The sequence below is a fragment of the Triturus cristatus genome, chromosome 1_1 (genome assembly GCF_964204655.1).
Source record: "Triturus cristatus chromosome 1_1, aTriCri1.1, whole genome shotgun sequence".
Taxonomy (NCBI): Eukaryota; Metazoa; Chordata; class Amphibia; order Caudata; family Salamandridae; genus Triturus; species Triturus cristatus.
In genome coordinates, this window is record NC_140579.1 from 4730298 (window position 1) to 4736014 (window position 5717).

Here is a 5717-nt window from a genome sequence, read left to right on the forward strand (position 1 = left end):
TCATGACTGTATGGGGGCAGTGGGAGACTGGATGTTGCAGAACTGTTTGAAATTGAATGTTGGCAAAACAGAGGTGATTCGGTTTGGGAACAACGTTAATCTCTGGACCCCTAGTTGGTGGGCAGAGGCCATGGGGACTCTTCCAGTACCCTCCAGAAAAGTTAAGAACCTGGGGGTGGTGCTGGACGAACATCTTGACATGCGTGATCAAGTAAATGCCGTGGTCTCTGCTACCTCTTATACCCTCAGGACCTTGAGGAAAATGTTGCCCCTTCTGCCGGCTGACTGCAAGCGTACAGTGGTTACGGCCTTGATTATGTCAAGACTTGACTATTGTAACAGCCTCTACTTAAGTATTCATGAGCGCAGTTTACAAAAACTTCAGATACTCCAGAATTCAGCTGCCAGGCTGCTCAAGGAACTCCGAAATTTGCTTCCATCTCGAGCACAATAAGAAAACTTCACTGGTTGCCTGTAAAAAAGCGAATACTTTTTAAATCCGTTTGTTTGGTTTTTCGAGCACTTCAGGATACAGGCCCATTTTATCTGAAGCAACAATTTCAGTGGTATATATTCGGTATATCGTTACGTTCATTAGGAGCAAAACTCACTGTAGTACCCACCATTAAGAGAGCTAGATGGGGAGGCAGAAGTTTTTCTGTTGGGGCAGCCAAGGCCTGGAATGAGCTTCCTGTTGGCTTAAGAAATTGCAATGACCTATTTGCTTTTAGGAAGGCGCTCAAAACATGGCTGTTTTAATTCCCTCTGGCCGAAACCTTAGGAGGACTTTAGCAAGTGCCGGGACACCTTTGGGTAGCTGTGCGCTATATACGTTTTACTAACATACCATAACATAACATACATTTGTATCAGTGAAGCCTGCAATTCTGTATTCCTTATGCCGATGCACAGGTTTCCTCGTAGGCCAATGGCGCAAAACTCACATTCTGTAGAAGTCGCAGGCTCAGAGAGCAGATCTGATAATGGGTCGCTAAGGAACTCATCAACAGTCCAACGTCCAGGGCATTGGGTGTCAGTGAAGTGAGGCAAATGTTCAGTGCCCATTAAAAGGGGCACCAGTTACAATGGATCACGGGTTGCACGCAGGTAGAGCAGGCAGATTGAAATGTTGAGGACCAATCAAGATCCAGCTCCTCCAGCAGAAGCATTCCACAGATTTAAAGCATACGCTCATATTAGTGTTGGGGCGGTGCCAGCTCCAGAGTGGCCGCAAGAAGAGCATCCATTACGGAGAAGCAGGAACAGGAGGAGAATGCTACAAATGAGGAATAACAGCAACGGGAATCCTCCGAATACACTAGAGAAAATAGAGTGTATAAAAGCCGGAATTTCTCCAAAGATGGTCTGAACAGAAGTAACGAGGCCAGAGCCTACAACCGTAAACAAGCATTGGTAATGCATCAATTTCGCCTATGTGATGAATAAAAAGCAATTTTTATCAATCATCGTCTGGAACGAAGAAGCAAACTCCCTGACAAGTAACATGGGAGTGGAGAGGATGTGGCACAGCAGCCAGAGCTGCTGACTTGAGAGCTGGGGATCCTGGTTCGAGTCTCTGCCATGCAACATCCTGTGATTCTGGGCAAATATCTTAATCTCTCCAGATGATAGGTTGCTATATAAATTTGCTGCAAGACAAAAAAGCAAAAAGAGGCAATATTTTATGAAAATTAGTTTCACCAAAGTGGATCTTAATAGTATGTTGGGAAGGGGAAACGATAAGAGAAGCAGACGAGGAGCAAGCAGTGGTAAATGCAGGAAAACATGCTATTGCCAATGAAAATGGAGGAAAACTAAGGGGCACGCACAGGAACCAATGAAAAGCCAGGAAAGAGAGGGGGCAGGATGTAAGCCCCTTTTAAGCTTATATTAAAAACAATAGATTTCACAAGCACAGCGCAAGTGCTGTGCAGGCAAAACCTAAAAAGTAGGCCAGGCCAGCCGTATTAGAGGCACTAAAGATTTGGGGCCATATGTAGGTAAATAATTTTTACCGATTCTTAAATACCGAATTTTACCGAATCGGTATTTAAGAATCGGTAAGTTATATGTAGGTCAACAATCGGTAAACATTACCGATTCGGTAAAATTCGGTAAACATGAATCGGAATTTACCGATTCGGTAAATACCGAAGTGGTATTTTCCGAATCGGTAAATACCGAAGTGGTATTGTCCGATTCGGTAATTACCGAATCGGTAAATACCGAATCGGTAGTTCAAAAACACATGACTTGAATCAGCCAATCCTGTGCTACCTAAAACCCACCCAACCAGGAAGTGGCCACACCCAGGCAGGTGCACACAATCAGCAGACTCTGGAGAGGCTGGGAGTGCTGAGGAGAGGAAGAGAGCAACTGTCTGATTCAGCCCTGGAAACTGCAACAATGGCCAGCCAGGACACAGAGAGGGAAGGAGGGGAGAGGAAGCGAAAGCTGAAATTCAGCCAAAAGGAGCTGCAAGTACTGGTGGAGGAGGTCGTGAAGCAGCACCAGAAGCTTTTTGGCAAACAGTCACAGCAAGTGCCTGAGTCAGAGAAACGTAAGATCTGGCTTGGAATCCAGGCACAGGTGAATGCCATGGGAGTGACCCCCCGGGACATCGATGTCCTCAAGAAGCGGTGGTACGACATCCGTATCATCACGAAGAGGAAGGTGGCAGAATTAAAAAAAGAGGCCAGCCAGACAGGAGGTGGACGCAACAGGGCACCAGCCCTGACAGAACTGGAGGAGCTAGTGGAGACAACCATTGAGCCAGAAAGCATCGTGGGGATTGGGGACGCTGACAGCTCCGCCAGAGGCACCTCCAAACAAGGTAAGACGCTTGCACAGCAATGTGCCCCCCCCTACCCCTATCCCAACTCCCCAAATGTGCAATGAGAATCCCACTGCAGTACAGGTGTTAGTGCATGCTAGCAATGCATCATGGGAGATGTAGTCCCTGAAAGCCCAAACATGATACGATTAGCACAAAATAACAGGGCATGTGACACACAGTAGGGAGAAGCAGGCAGAGGACATTGAGATACTGTTTAGAAAATGTTTTGTCATGTCAGCAAATCAATGCTTCAGGTACACTTAGCTGATGTCGCTTTCTGTCCACAGGCACTACTGCTCACAGAACTGCCCATGACAAGGGAGAGAGGGCACACCACAAACACAGCGCGGAGAAGGCCACCACCAGTACTGCCCAGGGAACGGCACCACAGGCAGTCACACCACCCCAGCCAGCATCGACGCTCCTGCCAGCATCCCCACTCCTGCAGGTGTCACCACCATCTTCACCACCTGCATTGCACAGGTTGAGGAGGCGTCCTGCTGCCAGGTTGGATGTGACAGACTCATCGTCTGAAGACTCGAGGGGGGCGGAAACGTCCACTGTACCCCAGGATGTAACCCATGCCAGTGTGCCTTCCGACTCTGAGGGAGCACACACAGTTGGCAGACGGCGCCGCAGGGCTCGGCCGCAGAGTCCACCTCCCCTAGGGCTGGGCCATGGAGTCTCCTCAGGGCTTGAGGCCACCATGGTGAAAATCCAACGCATCCAGGCAAGGGCAATGGTGTCCGTACAGCGACAAATGCGTGGCCTCAATGAGACTTTTGTAAACATTGACAAGGGCATCAGCGCCATGGCAGGGGGCATGGCTGAGATGGCAGCGGGCATGCGGGACATGTCCCAGTCCATCATGCTGCTGTGCTCAAAGTATGATGAGGACAGGGCAGCACGGCGCAGGGGACATCAGAGAAAGGATCTGACCTCAAGGGCAGTGAACCGGCTGGCGACTGCCACATCGCTGCTCTGCAGGCGCTCTGTGGCGATGCAGGAGGGCCTTGCACACTGCAGCACAGATGTGTCCAGGGGCATGGTGAGGGTCACGAGTGCACTAGAAGTGCTGCTCACCAGCCAGTCTGCAACAACTGGCGCTTTGGATGCTGGTGACACAGAAGACACAACCAGCAGGAGCAGCATAACCCCCCCTGTCCCAGACACACGTCGGAGCAGCAGGCGGCAAGGTGGTGCCACTGGTACCCCAGCCAGTGAGGACGCTCACTCAATGCCATCCCGCACTGGTGCGCGTGGGCGCAAACATTAATGCGTCAGGAAAAACAATGACACCATTGGGTGAAGTAACCCTTAACTGACATAAGTTTATTTCTTTATGTTGATGGAATAAGTTTTCCTTTGTGTCGTGGCGTAGTGCTGCCTGATTAAACTACGTTATGGCATCCGACTACTGGCTGTGTCCCCTTACTCATTCAGAAATAGTTGCATGTGATCTCTGCCCGTCTCACTCTCCCATCTGTTGCTGTTGGCACTCCTGCTGCGTTGGCCTCTGGCTGTGCAGACTCATCATCATTGTCCTCAATATATGTCATTTCGACCTCTGTACCTCTCTTCGTGGCAAGGTTGTGCAGCATTGCACAAGTGGCAATTATCTTGCAGCAGAGGATGGGTGTGTACTGGCGTGCACCTCCGCTTTTATGGAGGCAGCGGAACCTGCTCTTTAATAGTCCGAACGTGCGCTCCACCACATTGCGTGTAGATTTGTGTGCCACATTATATCGTCTCTCACTCTGGGTTGATGGGTGTAGGTAGGGAGTGAGGATGAATGACCGCACGGCATATGCACTGTCCCCTAGGTGAGTAAAAGGGAAACATCAGTCACATGCCTCAATACACTATGATTTGCACTGAGTACTATGGAGCGTCACTGTTACTTACCTAGCAGGTATCCTTCTTCAAATTCTCCCGCAAGCAGTCGTGTGTAGATCCCACTGTTCTGGAAGATGTAGGAGTCATGGCTGCTCCCAGGGAACTTCGCAACAATATCAGTGATGATGTTCCCTGCATCGCAGATTACCTGCACATTGATGGAGTGGGTGGACTTTCTGTTTCTGTAGATGTGCTCAGTGGCAGCTGGTGGGCAGATTGGGATGTGTGTGCCATCAATACAGCCAATGACATGGGGGAACTGTGCCATGTGATAAAAGTCAGTTTTAGTTTTCTGCAGTTCAGCCTGTGTGTTTGGGAAGCTGATGTAGTGGTGCATTCTCTGCATCATGGCATCCAGGAACTTCCTGAAGAAACGGGACAGGCAACTCTGGGATACACCGCCCACCGCAGCTGTCACCCCCTGGTAACTGCCAGATGCGAGTAAGTGTAGGCTGCAGAGAACCTGCACATGTGGTGGTATGGCATGCGCCCTTCTTGTTGGCTGGTCCAGGAGTGGGTGCAGGTCCCTTATCAGGTCCATGATGGTTTGGGGGTGTAGCCTGTACCTTTCATGTATCTCAGCGTCAGTCAGTTGAAATAGTGTGATTCGCTGTCTGTAAATGCGTTCCTCCCGTCTCCATATCCTCAGTCCTGCTGCCTGTAGACGTAGGCGCCTTGCAATGACATACAGAGCGGCCATGTTGTCCACGCTGTTGCATTTTGGGATTGCTTATATGCACTGTTGATGCTTACCACCTGCTTTCAATCAGTGTTAATTACCGACTTTTAATTACCGAATTTCATGGATTTCTAAATTACCGAATTTACCTACATATCTTTTCCCGTTTTACCACTTCATATTTACCACTTCATATTTACCGAATCGGAAAATATGTATTCGGAAAATATGAAGCGGTATTTTAGAATTCGGCAAATATGAATCGGTATTTACCGATTCATATTTACCGAAAATGGTTTTTGGCCT